General features: G+C 42.4%; 1 protein-coding gene and 1 pseudogene across 1 annotated transcript in view; one reads left to right on the forward strand and one right to left on the reverse strand.

The window, feature by feature from the left end:
* The window catches only part of LOC135507075 (hydroperoxide isomerase ALOXE3-like), a 115,475-nt gene that overhangs the window by 89,934 nt on the left and 5,808 nt on the right, over positions 1 to 19,733 (forward strand). The gene's annotated exons all lie outside the window — the stretch shown is intronic.
* On the reverse strand, positions 14,433 to 19,493 carry LOC135506431 (hydroperoxide isomerase ALOXE3-like; annotated as a pseudogene).

Consider the following 19,733-nt stretch of genomic DNA (forward strand, 5'->3'; position numbering starts at 1 on the left):
GGTAAACTGTATCGTATTCAGTACTCTCGTGAATAAACTCTGAGTGTTTAATTTTAATTGGGTATTAAAACATAGAGCACTTTAATTCCTGTAACATTAATGCATCAGGTTAAAATGATAAGATTACCAGAAAGGGGCTCTGGGATTGTTTACTTTAGAAGGTGTCTTTTTCCCTAAATGGAAAACTGTAATATCTGACATGTTTTGTGTAGGATTCTTTTTTCCAGGACTGATGGAAGTCCAATTGTCACGGCCGTTGAATGAAGAGGACCAAAGAGCAGCGTGGTGAGCGTACATATTCCTTTCGGATGACGCCGACAAAAACAATAAACCATACAAAACGACCGTGAAACTTAAGGGCTATAGCGCCACAAACAAAGACAACTTCCCACAAAGAAAGGAGGGAAAAGGGCTACCTAAGTATGGTTCCCAATCAGAGACAACGATAGACAGCTGTACCTGATTGAGTACCATACCCAGCCAAAACATAGAAATGCAAAATCATAGAAAAACAAAACATAGAATGCCCACCCCAAATCACACCATGACCAAACCAAATAGAGGCATTAAAAGGCTCTCTAAGTTCAGGGTGTGACACCACTACAGTATGTTAAGGGAAACTGAATGATTTTTAAAAATGAGTAAATGATTTGAGCAAGTGTATTATGTTAAAAATTCTATGAGTGAAGCAATGAATGTACAGTTGTGGCCAAAAGTTTTGAGAATGACACAAATATACATTTTCACAAAGTCTGCTGCCTCAGTTTGTATGGTGGCAATATGCATATACTCCAGAATGTTATGAAGAGTGATCAGATGAATTGCAATTAATTGCAAAGTCCCTCTTTGCCATGCAAATTAACTGAATCCCCCAAAAACATTTCCACTGCATTTCAGCCCTGACAACAAAGGACCGGCTGACATCATGTCAGTGATTCTCTCGTTAACACAGGTGTGAGTGTTGACGAGGACAAGGCTGGAGATCACTCTGTCATGCTGATTGAGTTTGAATAACAACCTGAAAGCTTCAAAAGAGGGTGGTGCTTGGAATCATTGTTCTTCCTCTGTCAAACATGGTTACCTGCAAGGAAACATGTGCCGTCATCATTGCTTTGCACAAAAAGTTCTTCTCAGGCAAGGATATTGCTGCCAGTGAGATTGAAACCTAAATCAACCATTTATCGGATAATCAAGAACTTCACGGAGAGCGGGTCAATTGTTGTGAAGAAGGCTTCTGGGCGCCCTAGAAAGTCCAGCAAGCGCCAGGACCGTCTCCTAAAGTTGATTCAGCTGCGGGATCGGGGCACCACCAGTACAGAGCTTGCTCAGGAATGGCAGCAGGCAGATGTGAGTGCATCTGCACACAAAGTGAGGCAAAGACTTTTGGAGGATAGCCTGGTGTCAAGAAGGGCATCAAAAAAGCCACTTCTCTCTAGGAAAAACATCAGGGAGAGACTGATTTTCTGCAAAAAAGTACAGGGATTGGACTGCTGAAGACTGGGGTAAAGTCATTTTCACTGATGAATCCCCTTTCCGATTGCTTGGGGCATCCGGAAAAAAGCTTGTCCGGAGAAGACAAGGTGAGCGCTACCATCAGTCCTGTGTCATGCCAACAGTAAAGCATCCTGAGACCATTCATGTGTGGGGTTGCTTCTCAGCCAAGGGAGTGGGCTCACTCACATTTTTGCTTAAGAACACAGCCATGAATAAAGAATGGTACCAACATTGTCAGAGAGCAACTTCTCCCAACCATCCAGGAACAGTTTGGCGACGAACAATGCCTTTTCCAGCATGATGGAGCACCTTGCCATAAGGCAAAAGTGATAACTAAGTATCTCGGGGAACAAAGCATTTATATTTTAGGTCCATGGCCAGGAAACTCACCAGACCTTAATCCTATTGAGAACGTGTGGTCAATCCTCAAGTGGATGGTAGACAAAACAAAAACCCACAAATTCTGACAAACTCCAAGCATTGATTATGCAAGAATGGGCTGCCATCAGTCAGGATGTGGCCCAGAAGTTAATTGACAGCATGCCAGGGTGGATTGCAGAGGTCTTGACAAAGAAGTGTCAACACTGCAAATATTGACTCTTTGCATCAACTTCATGTAATTGTCAATAAAAGCCTTTGACACTTATGAAATTCATGTAATTATAATTCAGTATTCCATAGTAACATCTGACAAAATATCTAAAGACACTGAAGCAGCAAACTGCGGAAATTAATATTTGTGTCATCCTCAACTTTTGGCCACAAATTTATTATGGATTGATTATTATGCTGATTGTGACATGTGTAAAGAAGTTGTGTACTATAGATGTTGACATCGTTTTCACCATGCCCTGGTGAATGGAGAGGGTGAACTCTGATCCTGAGAGTGAATCTGATCCTAATCCATTACTGAAATTACATTTAATGATAATCAGGAACTATAGTAGGTTTATGCTAATGGAACATAGTGTTACCTTGTAAATAGTGGGATCATGATGCTTGTCCTGGGTCATGTTCATTAACCACCAAAACGAAATATGCTAATTTCCGTTTCTACAGCTGGTGCTATACAGATGAAAATGGCTATTTCCATCATGCTGACCCTTACCATTGTGCATGGTGCCAGTGTGACGACTGTCCTATTTGCAGTAATGAAACTTGTGATAAAAAAATATTTGTTTAATTTTCTGTTCCAGATTGACTGTTTTGATCAGGTCAAACTCAGCAATTTATATGCACTTTGTTTGTTTAAATGTTATGTTTAACAATAATTATGTAATTCTTGTACCCTTACATTTTTCTAGAAGAAACTGAGTTTCTTGAGAGGAGGTATGTGAGAGAAATTATGTATTTACTAGATTTGTTTTATATTAATAGTTTAATTATACACTTAACAAATAGTAAAATACATTTCTGTTCTACTAATGCAGTGTTTTTATGGTCTCCACTCTAGCTCCCTGCAGCTAGTCTGGGTGTATGGTCACTAGAGATAGCTTGAGCTGACAACTGATTTCAGCCTGCATTCCATAGACAAGATGTGGTGGGTGTAACCAAGATAGAGAGCCTGGAGGAGTGGAACCAAACCCTTATTGTGTCTAATCATCCTTGCATCTGGAGGACTAAGCCAGGTTGGGGGATAACCACAGGAGAACCCAAGGTGGCTTATGATTTGTAGTGTCAGATATAAGAACCATGATTCCTCTGCTCACTGGGCTCTCAACGAATCACCTACGGGTGAGTCACTGACCAGCCTCATTACGGCAGAGCACTCGCATTGTTCTCTTGTGTGTGGTGTGACCTGCTCCTGTATTCATGTTTTGAATAAAGTAATATCCTGATTCTCGATTGACCTTGTCTCTTCTCATTGATTAGAATTTCCACGACAGTCTTGGCTCGTACTTGGGAAGACCCATAAGAAAGTAGGCCTAAAGGTGAAATTCACACGTAGGTGGTACTTCAGGTGTACTCCACACAGAGCTAAATGTGATTGGGGTCCTGTAAGCAAAACAACATTTGAGAACCAGTGTTCTAACGTACGCTTTGGCTGCTGTGAACTTGAACTCCAAGTCCTTGGTGAAAGAGAAGCGGACCTCAGCAGGGAGATCAGAAGCGCTGTCAACTTTCATTATTTCAGGTAGACCCTCGGCATATATACTCCAGCTGAATAGACATGGTAAATCAAGATGGGATACACAACCTGTCATTCACAACACACTATCATACCAGACCTGGGTTGATTATTTTTTTAAGTGCAAACCCCTCCCACCTGCTACTCCAGGCAGACTAAACTAAATGCTCTAAGTATTTAAAAGATTTACAATGGTATTTGAATCCAGGCCTAAACCATTCAAGAGAGGGGGCTTATATAAAAATGATGTCGTTAAGCAGACACACTTATCCAGAGAAATTAGGGTTAAGTGCCTTGCTCAAGTGCATATCAACAGATTTTTCAACTAGTCAGCTAAGGGATCCACTAGTCCACCTGGCATTTTTATTACAATCGCACATCAATTTATCTGTGTGTGAGAGTTATGTTTTTATTTAGATGTTGTTTGAAATTGTTACTGTATTTCTACAAATGAATAATGTTTCCACAAAGCTCACAGGTACACCTCACAGCGACTCTGCAGCTCCTTCTTTCTCTCCTCTTTGGCCTCTGGGCAGGTCTCAATGAATATCAGCTTACTTTATATACAAAAGACCAGAATTGTTGATCATTTTCTCCAGTAAACACTTTGACCGTGTACTTCACCATGATGATTCTACAAGACAAATAATTCTACACACAGCAAGACAACATATTAGACACACTGCGTTACAATTTGAGCCAACTCAAGATGATCAACTGCAACTAAATGTTTGCCACAATAAATGGGTCGTTCCACAAAAAGTCCCTTTGATATCTTAAGTAGAAATTGTGCACCAATATTGCATTTTTAAAGCCTGTTATATTTAATGAAGTGCCCTTTAATTATAGACCCCATTTTAAAACGAGTAAAGACTTTCTAAAGGGCCAAAGTTCTGCATTTTGACATTTCCCTCTGCGTATATTTACCCTCTGACTTCTAGGAAGATCTTAACCCACTTAAACCAACAAAGTTCTGCATTTTGACATTTCCCTCTGCGTATATTTACCCTCTGACTTCTAGGAAGATCTTAACCCACTTAAACCAACAAAGTTCTGCATTTTGACATTTCCCTCTGCATATATTTACCCTCTGACTTCTAGGAAGATCTTAACCCACTTAAACCAACAAAGTTCTGCATTTTGACATTTCCCTCTGCGTATATTTAAATGTGTTGATTAAGTTGAACATCAACTCTTTAGAAAGTTAAAATTAGGTGCATTATTATTCATTTCATTTGTTGGAACAGCCCAACTATTGGTAGTCTTTTACAAGATGAAAATGTTGCTTCATGTATCTACCATACAACATGTTTAAAATGTCAACAGAAATTACAATGTAATTATTGTACATCCAAGGTTGAACTGAAAAAAGGACTGTCCAGCAGCCTCCTGGGTCCTGTTCATAAGGAACTATCACAATAAAATCCACACAGAGTGCAGCAGAATTCAATTGACCAAGTATCAAGCTTTCCTTACCTTGGTGCGTAGTATCAGATCAAGTGCGCCATGGATAAACATCCCTGGCTTCTAAACCCTATAGAGGTTTAGGAGGTTCATAATCAGGTCAGAGACAGGCAGGTACAGGACGGCAGACAGGCACTTTTTCAAGCTCACATAGCTGAAACCCTTTCACTCGAAGATGATTTCATGAAATTAAACCCCAAATCTCATCACACTATGGCAACTAGAGACTGGCATTTTCTACAAGAAATCTGCCTCCAGAAATAAAGCTTCTCCCAAGTGGGTGTGACACCTAATCCCATTGCCTGCTGCACTGCTGCTTGGATTCCACCTGGCGATATGTTTACCATCTGCCCTGGTTGTCTCCCCCTGTCTGGTACAGGTACCCCCTCTCCCCTTTCCTCTCTCCCGAGCTTTCGCTAACCTCCAGCACACAGGCACTGTAGGGGCGAGTGACTGAATGTACAATGGCTAGCCCCAAATCGTTATATATTAGAAACAATTCTTGTGCATTTTACTATTTTCCTGCATGCTTTGTTGACTATGAACTTTCTTTACCCAACCGTGGGACAGACTGTTTGTTCCCACACTCGGGACTCTGACTCTATTGGTTACAAGGTCTTTTGGCCTCCCATCCTATTCTAACCACCTCCCGCCGGCTTTGTATTCATGTTACCTAATGAAATTGCTGTACAATATGATCTTGTTGCCGTCTGATGCACATTCAGATGTCATAAATCAGCACTGCAGAGCTCTCTCTGGCCTATGATCTCTCCCTGTCCTCTGCCGTGGCTTGATTGTATTACTGTTGATGATATCTGGAAATGTGCATGTACACCCTGGCCCATCTACTGTTGCTAGCCCCAATTCTGACTTCTGCTCTCATATCTGCTTCATTGATTTCTGCTCTTGTAAAAGCCTGGGTTTTCTGCACATTAACACTAGAATCTTATTACCTAAAATGGATCAATTGAAAGTGTGGGTTCACAGCTCCAATCCAGATGTGTTGGTCATTACTGAGACGTGGTTAAGGAAGAGTATTTTGAATACGGATGTTAACATTTCTGGTTATAACCTTTTTCGGCAAGACAGACCTTCCAAAGTTGGGGGAGTGGCAATCTTTACCAAGGATCACCTTCAGTGCTCTGTTGTCTCCACCAAGTCTGTCCCCAAACAATTTGATTTGATGGTTTTAAGCATTAAACTTTCAAATAGCTCTTTGTTGACTGTTGCTGGGTGCTATCGTCCTCCATCAGCAGCCGGCATGTACCCTACCTGCCCTAAGCTCCCTCCTGGCCCCTTACGCTAGGTCTGAATGTGTCCTGCTAGGTGACCTAAACTGGGACATGCTTAAACCACCTGACCTAAAGTCCTAAAGCAATGGGACTCCCTAAATATTTTTCTGATTATTACCAATCCCACAAGGTATGACTCCAAACACCCAGAAAAGGCTACTCTCCTCTATGTTATCCTCACAAATAATCCTGATAGGTATCAGTCTGGTGTTTCCTGTAATGACCTTAGTAATAACTGTTTTACAGCCTGTGTTCGTAATGGCTGATCAGTGAAATGACCTGTCCTGATTTGTCATGGACGCTTGCTAAAAAACTTTAATGAGCAAGCCTTCCTTCATGAACTGGCCTCTAAAATGGTATAGAATCAGCTTGACCCCCTGTCGAAGACGCTTGATAACAGGTACAGCCCCTAGTTCGACCTTGATCTTACAGAGTTACTCCACCTCAAGAATTGCATTTGGCGAAAGGCTCGGCACACTCATACTCAGGCTAACTGGCTATCATTCAGGCAAATGAGAAATAAGAGCATTCAGGCTATCCAGAAAGGCCAAATTTAGTTACTATAAGGAGCAGTTCTCTCTCTGTGGGTCTAACCCCAAGAACTTCTGGAAAACAGTTAAAGACCTGGAGAATAAAACCTCCTCCTCACAGCTGCCCATGTCCCTTAATGTTTATGAAGTGGTTGTTACTGACAAGAAGCACATGGCTGAGCTCTTTAATAACCACTTCATTAAGTCCGGATTCCTATTTGACTCAGCCATGCCTCCTTGCCCATCCAACATTTCCTCATCTCCAACTCCTTCTAATGCAACTATGCTTCTCCCTCTTTTTCCCCTGCCCCGCAACAAAGTTTCTCCCTGCAGGTAGTCACTGAGTCCGAAGTGCTAAAGGAGCTCCTGAAACTTGACCCCAAAAATGGTTCAGATGGTTTAGACCCTTTCTTAAAAACTTCTTAATAAGGCTAGGTGGAGGTATCCTGAATTTATGCCTGACTGACGTGCCCAAAGTAAACTGCCTGTTACTCAGGCCTAGAAGCTAGGATATGCATATAATTGGATAGAAAACAAGTTTCTAAAACTGAAGTTTCTAAAACTGTTCAAATAATGTCTGTGAGTATAACAAAACTGATATGGCAGGCGAAAACCCGAGGAAAATCCATCCGAATCGATACAAGCCTATGGGCTATACAAAAAAATAGCTCCCAAAAGTTCCTATGGCTTCCACTCGATAACAGTCTTTATACAGGGTTTCAGGCTTGTTTCTTGAAAACTAACAAGTAATTGTAATTTTTCCAAGGTGTGCTCATCAGGAAAGGTAGGCTTTTATCCCCAATCTCTGACATCCAGGAGTTTACAGTGATATAATGATGGGGAAAACCATGAGGGAGCACGCATTTTTGGGATTTCTGTTTGGAGCTATACTCAGGCCAGACCAACAGGAGAGCACTGCACCTTTACCAGCGTTGGTCCAGCCAGTCCAGAACTCATTACATTGTGTTAGAAAGGAAACCCAATAGAGCTCCCTCCTCAGTGATCGTGGCACCATCTCTGCCCTGGTTATCTCTGTGTAAGTGCTGGTTGTTTGTCCTGGAGAGGCTGACTGAGGGCTATGCAGGGACTGGGCCAGCCAGGTCAGAGCCGACACTTAACCCTAGCTGCCTGGTATTGCTCTGCTCCCTCACCGCTGGCCTTGTTTGGACTGCAGCTCTAGTTTGTTTTCTTAGAGGGAAGCTGCGCCCTCATAACAACGGGCCCTTTGCAAATCAGTCCCACTCTTAAGAAAATACTTGGACAGTGTGAGACCTCCCTATTGTTTCAGACTAAAGAGAATGTTTTATTCAATGCCACTATTGTGTTCTGTTATTAAAATGGCTTGTCAATGCAAATAGAGGCAACCTGGTCTGACAATACAATCTCATTGTATCCAGTGGAGACTGAAAGCCATCTCAGTGAGATTGGAAGAGGGGGCAGAGTGAGTGGCTCCATCTCAGCAGTGTAGCTTCACCAGAACACAGTGAGATTGGAGGAGGGTCCAGAGTGAGTGGCTCCATCTCAGCAGCGTAGCTTCACCAGAACACAGTGAGATTGGAGGAGGGGGGCAGAGTGAGTGGCTCCATCTCAGCAGCGTAGCTTCAACAGAACCCAGTGAGATTGGAGGAGGGGGGCAGAGTGAGTGGCTCCTACAGATGGAGATCCAGGATCTGAGAATGTCTGGGCCCTTTTCCAGAGATTCCATAATAGGAATATACCATGGCTGGCCTGTTAAATTTGTGCACACAACGGGGAATGATGAGAGAGAGATGGGGAAGAGGAGATTGTTTAGACTGAGTTGAACACACATGGCTTCACCTTTCTTGTGCAACTGTCAAATAGAGACTACCAGAAGTCTCAGGTCATGCGGTCTACGACTGTCAAAGAACTGCCTCGATAGTGGGACGCTTTTTTCATTCAGAGGCGCATGACAAGATTTGTTTTTGTTTTCTGTTGGAAATGGGAAAGTATGACATGCAGGTCAGGAAGGTCAGCATTGGGGTTAAGAGGTCATAACTTTTTTGGTACCTGAGCAGTCAGTCCTGTGTTTACTGAGGACATGCCCAGACCTATTTACTTAATAATGAGAAGACTTGAGGGGAATGCAGCTTATCATGCCAGTGGCACACAGCAGGATTTCACCACACTGGTGAGGGAACTCACTTTTGGACTTTTCAGCTACTGACAGTTAGCGCCTACAGTAATCATTACACGGAGGAGTAGTTTGTTAATTCTCTTTATCCTATGCATCCTTCATGGTATGGAGGGCAGACAAGGTGCTTGTATACTTCAGGGGAGATATTCTGACACCTTCCAACAGTGTGCAACATATGAGAGGATGTTTACAAGGAAAAACAGAGGAGAAAATGTGTTTCACTTCCACCATCTTATATGCGCTGCTTGTGGAAAACAAAAACCCATTTGACAATCCTCCTGAGAGATCTTGAGATTGCACGATACACTGCAAATTGTATTTGTTCAGCTTTCTGTAGACCAGAAACCCCAAAATATTTAATCCCCTAAAACCTTAAATTCAAACCACGTGCAGTTGTCTTGGTTAATGCTCTCCATTGGACCATTCTTGAGGAGAGTGTTTTCGCCCGATCGACCACTTCCTAGTCTCTTTGAATGAATGGCTCAGATTCTCATTTAGAGGCTTTCAGTGGCGGTGAATGACAGAGCCTTTGGTTGGTCTGGAGAGGCAGGTCCATTGATGCCCATAGTGATTTATGAATGATGAAGTGCATGGACAGCCACTATCAGCGGCACAAAACACTGTTCTTAATAGAAAAGCATTTCAAATCAAACTTTGTCACATGCGCCGAATACAACAAGTGTAGACTTTACTGTGAAAGTATTACTTATAAGCCCTTAACCAACAGTGCAGTTCAAGAAGAGTTAAGAAAATATTTACCAAGTAGACTAACATAAAAAGTACAATAAGAATAACCGTAACGAGGCTTCATACAGGGAGACACTGGTACCGAGTCAGTGTGGAGGCTATCTACAGGGAGCTCCAGTACCGAGTCAGTGTGCGGGGGTCCAGGCTAGTTGAGGTAATACGTAGGTGGGGGCAAAGTGACGTGTCATAGATAACAAACAAACAACAAGTAGAAGCAGTGTACAAAAGGGAGGGGGGGGTCAATGTATATTGTCCAGGTGGCTATTTTATTAATTATCCAGCAGTCTTGTGGTTTGGGGGTTGAAGCTGTTGAGGAGCCTTTTGGACCTAGACTTGGCGCTCTGGTACCGCTTGCCGTGTGATAGCAGAGAGAACTGGAGTATAGACTCAGACAGGGAGAGGTTGACTGGAGTCTGACAATTTTATGGGCTTTCCTCTGACACCGCCTAGCATATAGGTCCTGGATGGCAGGAAGCTTGGCCCCAGTGATGTACTGGGCCATTTGCACTACCCTCTGTAGTACCTTGCAGTCAGATGCTGAGCAGTTGCCATACCAGGCGGTGATGCAACCGGTCAGAATGCTCTCGATGGTGCAGCTGTAGAACCTTTTGAGGATCTGAGGACCCATGCCAAATCTTTTCAGTCTCCTGAGGGGGAATAGGGTTTGTCGTGCCCTCTTCATGGCTGTCTTGGTGTGCTTGGACCATGTTAGTTTGTTGGTGATGTGGACACCAAGGAACTTGAAGCTCTCAACCTGCTCCACTACAGCCCCGTTGATGAGAATTGGAGCATGCTCAGTTATCCTTTTCCTGTAGTCCAAAATCATCTCCTTTGCCTTGATCACGTTGAGGGAGTGGTGGTTGTCCTTGCACCACACCTTTCGGCTGTCTCATTATTGTCGGTGATCAGGCCTACCACTGTTGTGTCATCAGCAAACTTAATGATGGTGTTGGAGTCATGCCTGGCTGTGCAGTCATGAGAGAACAAGGAGTACAGGAGGGGACTGAGCACGCACCCCTGAGGGGCCCCCGTGTTGCGGATCAGTGTAGCGGATGTGTTGTTACTTACCCTCACCACTTGGGGGCTGCCCGTCAGGAAGTCCAGGATCCAGTTGTAGAGGGAGTAGTTTAGTCCCAGGGTCCTAACCTTAGTGATGAGCTTTGAGGGCACTACGGTGTTAAACCTTGAGCTGTAGTCACTGAACAGCATTCTCACATAGGTGTTCCTTTTGTCCAGGTGGGAAAGGGCAGTGTGGAGTGCAATAGAGATTGCATCATCTGTGGATCTGTTGGTGCAGTATGCAACTTGGAGTGGGTCTAGGGTTTCTGGGATAATGGTGTTGATGTGATTCATGACCAGCCTTTCAAAGCAATTCATGGCTACAGATGAGTGCTACGGGTCGGTAGTCATTTAGGCAGGTTACCTAAATGTTCTTGGGCACAGGGACTATGGTGGTCTGTTTGAAACATGTTGGTATTATAGACTCAGACAGGGAGAGGTTGAAAATGTCAGTGAAGACACTTGCCAGTTGGTCATTGCATGCTCGGAGTATACATCCTGGTAATCCGTCTGCCCAGCGGCCTTTTGAATGTTGACCTGTTAAAAGGTCTTACTCACATTGGCTGCGGAGAGCTGATGGAACAGCTGATGCTCTCATGCATGTTTCGGTGTTACTTGCCTCGAAGCGAGCATAGAAGTTATTTTGCTCGTCTGGTAGGCTCATGTCACTGGCAAGCTCTAAGCTGTGCTTCCCTTTGCAGTCTCTAATAGTTTGCAAGCCCTGCCACATCCGATGAGCGTTGGAACAGGTGTAGTACGATTTGATCTTAGTCCTAGATTGACTCTTTGCCTGTTTAATGGTTTGTCACAGGGCATAGAAAGGTTTCTTAAAAACTTCCGGGTTCCGCGCATTGAAAGCGGCAGCTCTAACCTTTAGATCAGTGTGAATGTTGCCTGTAATCTATGGCTTCTGGTTGGGGTATGTACATACAGTCACTGTGGGGACGACATCCTCGATGCACGTATTGATAAAAACAGTGACTGACGTGGTGTACTCCTTAATGCTATCGGAAGAATCCCGGAACATATTTCAGTCTGTGCTAGCAAAACATTCCTGTAGTTTAGCATCTTCCTCATCTGACCACTTTTTTATAGACAGAGTCACTGGTGCTTCCTGCTTTAATTTTCGCTTGTAAGCAGGAATCAGGAGGATAGAGTTATGGTCAGATTTGTCAAATGGGGGATGAGGGAGAGCTATGTTTACTTACCAAGTAATTCACAGAAATGCATGTGGAGTAAAGGTGGTTTAGAATTTTTTCCCTCTGGTTGCACATTTAACATGCTGATAGAAATTAGGTAAAACTGATTGAAGTTTCCCTACATTAAAGTCCCCGGCCACTGGGGGCGCAGCTTCTGGATGAGCGTTTTTCGAGTGCAGTTTTAGTGCCAGCCTCGGTCTGTGGTGGTATGTAGACAGCTACAAAAAAAACAGATGAAAACTCTCTTGGTAGATAGTGTGGTCTACAGCTTATCATGAGATACTCTACCTCAGAAGCAAAACATTGAGACATCCTTAAATATTGTGCACCAGCTATTATTTACAAATATGCATAGGCCCCCGGCTCGTGTCTTACCAGAGGCTGCTGTTCTGTCCTGCCGATAGAGGTTATAACCCGCCATCTGTATATTCTTAATGTCGTCGTTCAGCCACTACTTGGTGAAACATAATATATTACAGTTTTTAATGTCCCATTGGTAGGATATACGTGCTTTCAGTTCGTCCAATTTATTTTCCAGAGATTGAACGTTAGCTAGCAGAACGGAAGGCAAAGGCAATTTAGCCACTCGTCGCCTGATCCTCACAAGGCATCCTGATCTCTTTCCGAGATCTTTCTGATCTCTTTCCATTTCCTTTTCCAGCGAATCACAGGGATCTGAGCCTGGTCGGGGGCCTGTAGTATATGCCTCGTGTCCGACTCATTGAAGAATAACTGCTTGTCCAATTTGAGGTGAGAAATCCCAGTTCTGATGTCCATAAGCTCTTTTCGGTCATAAGAGACGGTAGCAGCAACATTATGTACAAAATAAGTTCCGAACAACACGAATAAACAAACATAATAGCATGGTTGGTTAAGAGCCGACAAGACTCTCATGGTTGTTGCTGAGTATCATTAGCAACAATGGTTAGTGCAGGTAACAGACAAGGGTATAGCCTATTGTTGTACACTGTTCTCCCTATTATCATTCTATGTACAAACATTTTCCAACATTACCATGGGTTGAAGAACTGATTGTGGCAATTTTCTGAATGAATCAAATCAGCATTTTCTTTCTTTCGTAAAGGCTCTCCAAACCTGTTTTTTGATGATTCATAAATATTTTCCTAACCCTAAATAAAAGAAGGAAGTTCTAGTCTCTCCCTCTAAGAAATTATAATTAATGTAAACCTATGCCTTTGTGTTGTATAATGGAATTCCTTTTACAATGTTATTTTTGCTAGTCAACTATAACTCATAGCCTAATACTTTTGCACATTGCTAATTACCTTATGACATGTATTAGTTAGACTTAGTTCATTTACAAAAAACATGGGTCTGATTATGGGTCCTGGTGAGGAATATATTGTTACAACCCTAAAAACAAACTATTACTTCCTTGATAAGATGTTGAGGGACATGCTGCCTTCACAAACATGACTGTGCAGGAATACATTTCTTATCTTAATCAAATATCAAGCAACTGTTTTTTTTAGCTGGCTTTCACCTCATGCATCTCTTTCTGGAACATCTGTATATAAAGTGCATTCGGAAAGTATTCAAACCCCTTGACTTTTTCCACATTCTGTTACGTTACAGCCTTATTCAAAAATGTATTTTTTAAACCATCCGCATGAATCTAGACACAATTCCCCATAGTGACGACGCAAAAACATGTTTTTAGAATTATCTGCAAAAGTGTGTATATATATATATATATATATAAATCAGGTGCATCCTGTTTCCATTGATAATCCTTGAGATTTCTACAACTTGATTTGAGTCCACCTGTGGTAAATTCAATTGATTGAACATGATTTGGAAAGGCACACACCTGTCTATATAAAGGTCCCACAGTTGACAGTGCATGTCAGAGCAAAAACCAAGCCATGAGGTCGAAGGAATTGTCCGTAGAGCTCCGAGACAGGATTGTGTCAAGGCACAGATCTTGGGAAGGGTACCAAAAAATATCTGTCGCATAGAAGGTCCCCAAGAACACAGTGGCCTCCATCATTCTTAAATGGAAGAAGATTGGAACCACCTCGACTCTTCCTCGAGCAGGCTGCGAAACCAAACTGAGCAATCGGGGAGAAGGGCTTTGGTCAGGGGAGGTTTAACCTACAGTGTTAAAAATATAAATACATGTAATTCCCTAACACTTAGTAAGTGTAACAGCATCAGCACTAACAAAGTGGTCATTTATGTCAGATTTTGAAACACCCATGGTGTTGGGGACCCAACACTTTTGCTGTGTACTGGGCCGAACTGAGCCAAGCTGTACTGAGATGGCCTGGTTACATTGTTGGAACCAGTTTGGTTCGGGTCAGGATGATAAAGGTGACTTAAAACAAGCAGGAAATGAGAGTATAACTTCATCATTTTATACATTTATTTTTAATTAATACATGAGGTAGACAGGGCTTCAACCAAAATGAGATGTGGCAAATATCACAAGAAGACTGGAGATAGAAAATGATTAGCTTTTAATTGGTAATTGAGAGTCACACCTATTGTTCTCTCGTATTATTCTGACACTTGTTTATTGTTCATCAACATTTCAGTGTCACATCATTTAGCAGGAGAGCTCATTTTCACCAGGAGTCCCTGTAGTCCGTAGTTATATGGCACCAGAAATTAATCTGTAAAAAATACCCTGTATTTCTTAACATCCATTAACACGTACAAAGGTAATAATAACATCAACAAGTGTTCTTAGTCTGTGAGAGGGACACCATGTGGCGGTGTGTGTTGGTTTAACAGTTAAAACTTCTGATACAGCAATAACATTCTGACTGAACCCACAGTGCGATTTCCCTTTATCTGATTGAATTAAGACATTCATTTATTGAAGCCCCAAAATGATCATGCTCAATAAAACATTTTTATAGATTGAAGCATGTTTACTAGCGCATGCCTCCAGAATCATTGGGTCATGTTCATCAGGGCACTCAATGGAAAACATTTGAAAAAGCTGCACAAAGGACAACAAAAATAAACCTTACTGGAAAATTCCAGATAGGTCCTCAGTTTTCTTCCAATTAGTGCCTAATGAACTGAACCCTGGTCTAGGCCCTTGGCTTATCTAAATGGCCACGCTGTTCTCCACCACAGCAGGGTCCAGGTAGGTGTATGGCACTGGTAGTCCAGAGTTCCTGGCCTTGACGGTCTCGCTGAAGACCTTCAGCTCCGTCTGGAATTTCTGAATCATCCTGCAAGGTGGTATCTCATTGAAGTGCTCCTCTGGGTACTTGCCAAGGGTCACCTGCATATGGAGAATAATTTGAGTTAGCAAAATATTACTGTATCATCATTAACATTAAAAACCACACGTTGTCATGATGTTGCTCCTCTTTGGGTACAGCGAGTACCCCTCCCTCTGCACCAGGTCCGAACAACATTTATGTTCTGGAGAAGGTATAAAAGATCGGCATAGAATCCAGCTACTTAACTGGTCCTTTTGGTACAATTTTGTGAAACTCATTGGAGACAATACGGCCATATTACCATAAAGCTGTTTATATAATAACCTCAGATATTAGGTTTACATCTAATTGTTGTATAAGATGAATGAGTGAGGATGATACTGTTTGTAAAATTGTGTAATGTGATTTTGGACTGTTTAATGAATGAAACTCCAATTCCCTTTGAGTTTAACTAAATCAGAGGACCGCCCATGAGCACAGTTAGGACCTGGCATCACGAGACAGCCTTTTTCTGCTCTCCCGAATAAAAGCCCAACCTTGAGAATTTCTCAACAGACCATGTTTCTCTCAATTACGAGAGGACAAAGGTTGCAGACCAGCTTACCTCGATAACGAGAGGGCCAAGGTTTGAGACCAGACTGTTGAATCTTTTAACCATCCCACGTGGTTAAACGCTTAGACTATCGATACCGACAAAATAAGAACAAGTCTTTGATATTAATTACTAGTCTGCGGCTAGGAATTCGGTGTCATTGAACGCGAAGACCGACAACCGCCGAAACATCTAACCATAACCACATGAATGAATGTCACTCTGAACTATCCATTCTAACCTTGACAGAGAGGCGGACAGACTCTCCAACAGAAACAAATTTTTCAACAGAGACCCCGATGACACACTGAGTGTAAATATATATATTGATTGCAATTGTTCCTGAATGAGTGAGCGTTCATGTGCAAAGGATTAGTATTTCAATTGTTATAATTACCAACTGTGTGTTATGTTATCTCAGTTGACCCCCACTTTCCTTTTGTACACCAACACGCGATGCCGGTTTATACCACTAGGGAAACTCCGTTATCATATCCTTGTAACTATTTACTGTTTGTTTATGCATTTCTGTGAATTACTTGGTAAGTAAATAAATGCTTTAAAACAATTGAGGTATGGATGACTCATAGTGAAGACTGGGTTTGTGCAGACCAACAATATACAACGTTTGGAATGAGACTAATGTGAGGTAATGTAAATAGTTAATTAATTAAGAAGACTAATTGATCACATATTAAAATATCTGAAAAGTTGAATTAGGAAAGTTATAACTTTGTAATCTGAATATTTTCCTTGGTGCCCAGACTTCATAGTTAATTACAGTTACATGATTAATCAGTTTACTCGCGTAATAATAATTACAGAGAGTTATTTGATAAATAAGTCTTCAGTCTAATGATGCCATAGATACGACAACGTAAATAGGATATTTTGTAGCTAAATATAGTATTTTGGGCCTAGATGATATTGATAATAGTTCATGAAAGATGGCAGACTCACAAAATCAGTGGATTGCTTGCTAAGGAGCCACATAGTGGACATGCCCTGTGCTGTTGTGCCGACATCTGGGAAGGTCTCCAGCATGGTGCTCTCAGTAGACTGCCCCTTAGTGGTAGGAGGTGGCTGTTTCAGGGAGATGGGGGTGTTGGGCATCCAGCCACCATAGTCATACTGTAACATGAAGAAGAATGACTGATTATTACTGACATCCAATATGGTGCTATTCTAAAATGATGATATGATAGTGGCAAGGAATTACAGAAAAAACCTTGCAACATTTTTACAAATATGTCTCTTCCTAAATGGTAGAGGAGGCAGAAAATGTCAGTAGTGCTTAGATTTAGATTTATAACACACTTGAAAAGAAGTATGGACTACGCTACACCCACCTGTCCAGAGTTGACAGCAGAATGCTGGCCTGAGCAGGTGAAGATCACCACGGTGACGAACTTGACGACCTCTGGCACAGTAGAGAAAGACTGAGGGATTCCTGGACAGGAAGATAAGAACGGAGAGAGGTGTGTGATGAATGGAGTTATGCCAGTGGAGCTGGGTGGACTGTTACTATAGGACAGTCACGTCCATGGAAGTTGTGAGTTATGCCGAGGAAGTTATGGACCAAAAACAAGACATTTCACCATACGTCATTACAACACACCCCTGTATTACCCTGTACATCGTCACCTGTGCATTCTTGGGCCAGAAAGCCATGGTCAAAGATATCCTTGATCCAGTTCTGTACTTCCTGGTCTTCCCGACCTCTGAGTCACTCTTGTAATAGAAACGAATCACTTCCTCTACAAACCTATACGGAAGGCGACAACGGAAGAACGAAGGAAGAAGATATCATATCTATGTAGAGCTATGCTTTCACTGTAGATTCTACCAGCGGATGATACTGTACTACCACCATGTAGGTCTGCTCTACTGCTCTGTCGTAGCCTACCTGTGGATGATGTCCCACAGCTTGAGTCCATCATCCCTGTAGTAGTTGTTGGGGACTGACTCAGACCTCGTGCAGTGATGTCTTCCGGCATACAGAGGGAGCTGTAGGTCAATGAGGCCACAGATCTCCTCAGGATCTCATTCATCGCCTCTCCGCCCGAAGCAGCAAACTACAACGTTACTTAAAGTTACTTGATTACATAATTCTGTAACATTATAATGTACTTTAACTAAGCTGCAATATTACACTGGTTCTATGAGAGATAGTGAACCTACCAGCAAGTATGTTGACCAGGAGGGCCAAATGACAATACTTGGGGGTACTGTAGGTTCACTAAAAGAAATAGAACCGCATGTACGCTGACTCTGACACAACTTCCATGGATGTGTGATTCCTAATATGGACACCACACACTTCTATGGAAACAGTCCACTCAGTAGCCTACCTGAGTGAAAACTCCTTCATCAGCTATTAGAAATGACCGGGCCAGGAGGTTGATCTGGAGGGAGTAGCGGGTATGTGGAACCAGAAGCTAAAGCAGTAAACCAGGGTGGAGAAAAGGATGGAAGGTCAACAATCTCAAGGGAGAAACTGGCATTAGTAATGACTGTCTGGAGGACCACATTAGAAAGAAATGTATTATACTTTCATGTGTCATTATCCTCTGACATGGTCCAAACACACCAAGGCAGTCTGGAAGAGGGCACAACAATGCCTATTCCCCCACAGGAGACCGAAGAGATTTGCCATGGGTCCTCAGATCATCAAAAAGTTCTACAGCTGCACGATCAACAGCATCCTGACCGGTTGCATCACCGCCTGGTATGGCAAATGTTTGGCATCCGACTGTAAGGCGCTACAGAGGGTAGTGTATATGGGCCAGTGCATCACTGGGGCTAAGCTTCCTGCCATCCAGGACCTCTATACTAGGCAGTGTCAGAGGAAGGCCCCAAAATTTGTCAAAGACTCGAGTCACCCAAGTCATAGACTCCTCTCTCTGCTATTCAGTGCATGTGATCCTTGGAGCACTATACTTTTCAACTGGACATGCTATGCTATATTATGTTATGCAATATTATATTATGCTATATTATGTTATGTTATGCTATGCTATATTCTGTTATGCTATGATATATTATCTTGTTGTATGCTATATGATGTTATGCTATTCAATGCTATGTTATGCTAAGCTATATTATATTATGTTATGCTATGCTATATTATGTTATGCTATGATATGTTATACTATACTATGTTATGCTAAATTATGCTATGCTATGCTATATTATGTTTTGCAATGCTATGTTATGTTCAGTGGAGGCTGCTGAGGGGAGGACGGCTCATAGTAAAGGCTGGAATGGAGTGAATGGCATCAAACACATGGAAGCCATGTGTTTGATAACATTCCACTCCAGCCATTACCACGAACCCGTCCTCCCCAATTAGGGTGCTACCAACCTCCTGGGTTTATGCTATGTTATGCTATGCTGTACTGTGTTATGTACCTTGTAGAGGGGGTGCACCATGGGCACGTTGCGCAGCAGTGCTACAGCGAACACCTCAGCCAGGAGGTGAGTGCGCAGCAGGTGGACGTTGAGCTGGTGCTCTTGAAAGTCAGCGCTCCTCACAAAAATCTTGGCCAGGAGCCAGTCATACTCAGAGTCAGTAGGAAGGAAGATGGGGTTGTCTTTTGCAGGCTTCTGCTGCAGCTGTAGAGAGAGAGAGTGTTAGGTACCTCATAGATGGCTACCATCAACATTATCCCTGTTTAATGGAAAAATACAAATAATAACAATAGCGGATTCCTTTTCGGTGCTGCATAGCACCATTTTTGAAGGTTCTGTAAATAACCATGAACTTAAGGTTATAAGTGGAACGTTTATGGTGCTATAAAGAACCCTTTCCTAAAGTTATATAAATAACTATACAAAATGGTTCTACATAGCACCAAAAAGGGTTCTGCTATC

This window comes from Oncorhynchus masou, chromosome 20 (genome assembly GCF_036934945.1).
Source record: "Oncorhynchus masou masou isolate Uvic2021 chromosome 20, UVic_Omas_1.1, whole genome shotgun sequence".
NCBI lineage: Eukaryota > Metazoa > Chordata > Actinopteri > Salmoniformes > Salmonidae > Oncorhynchus > Oncorhynchus masou.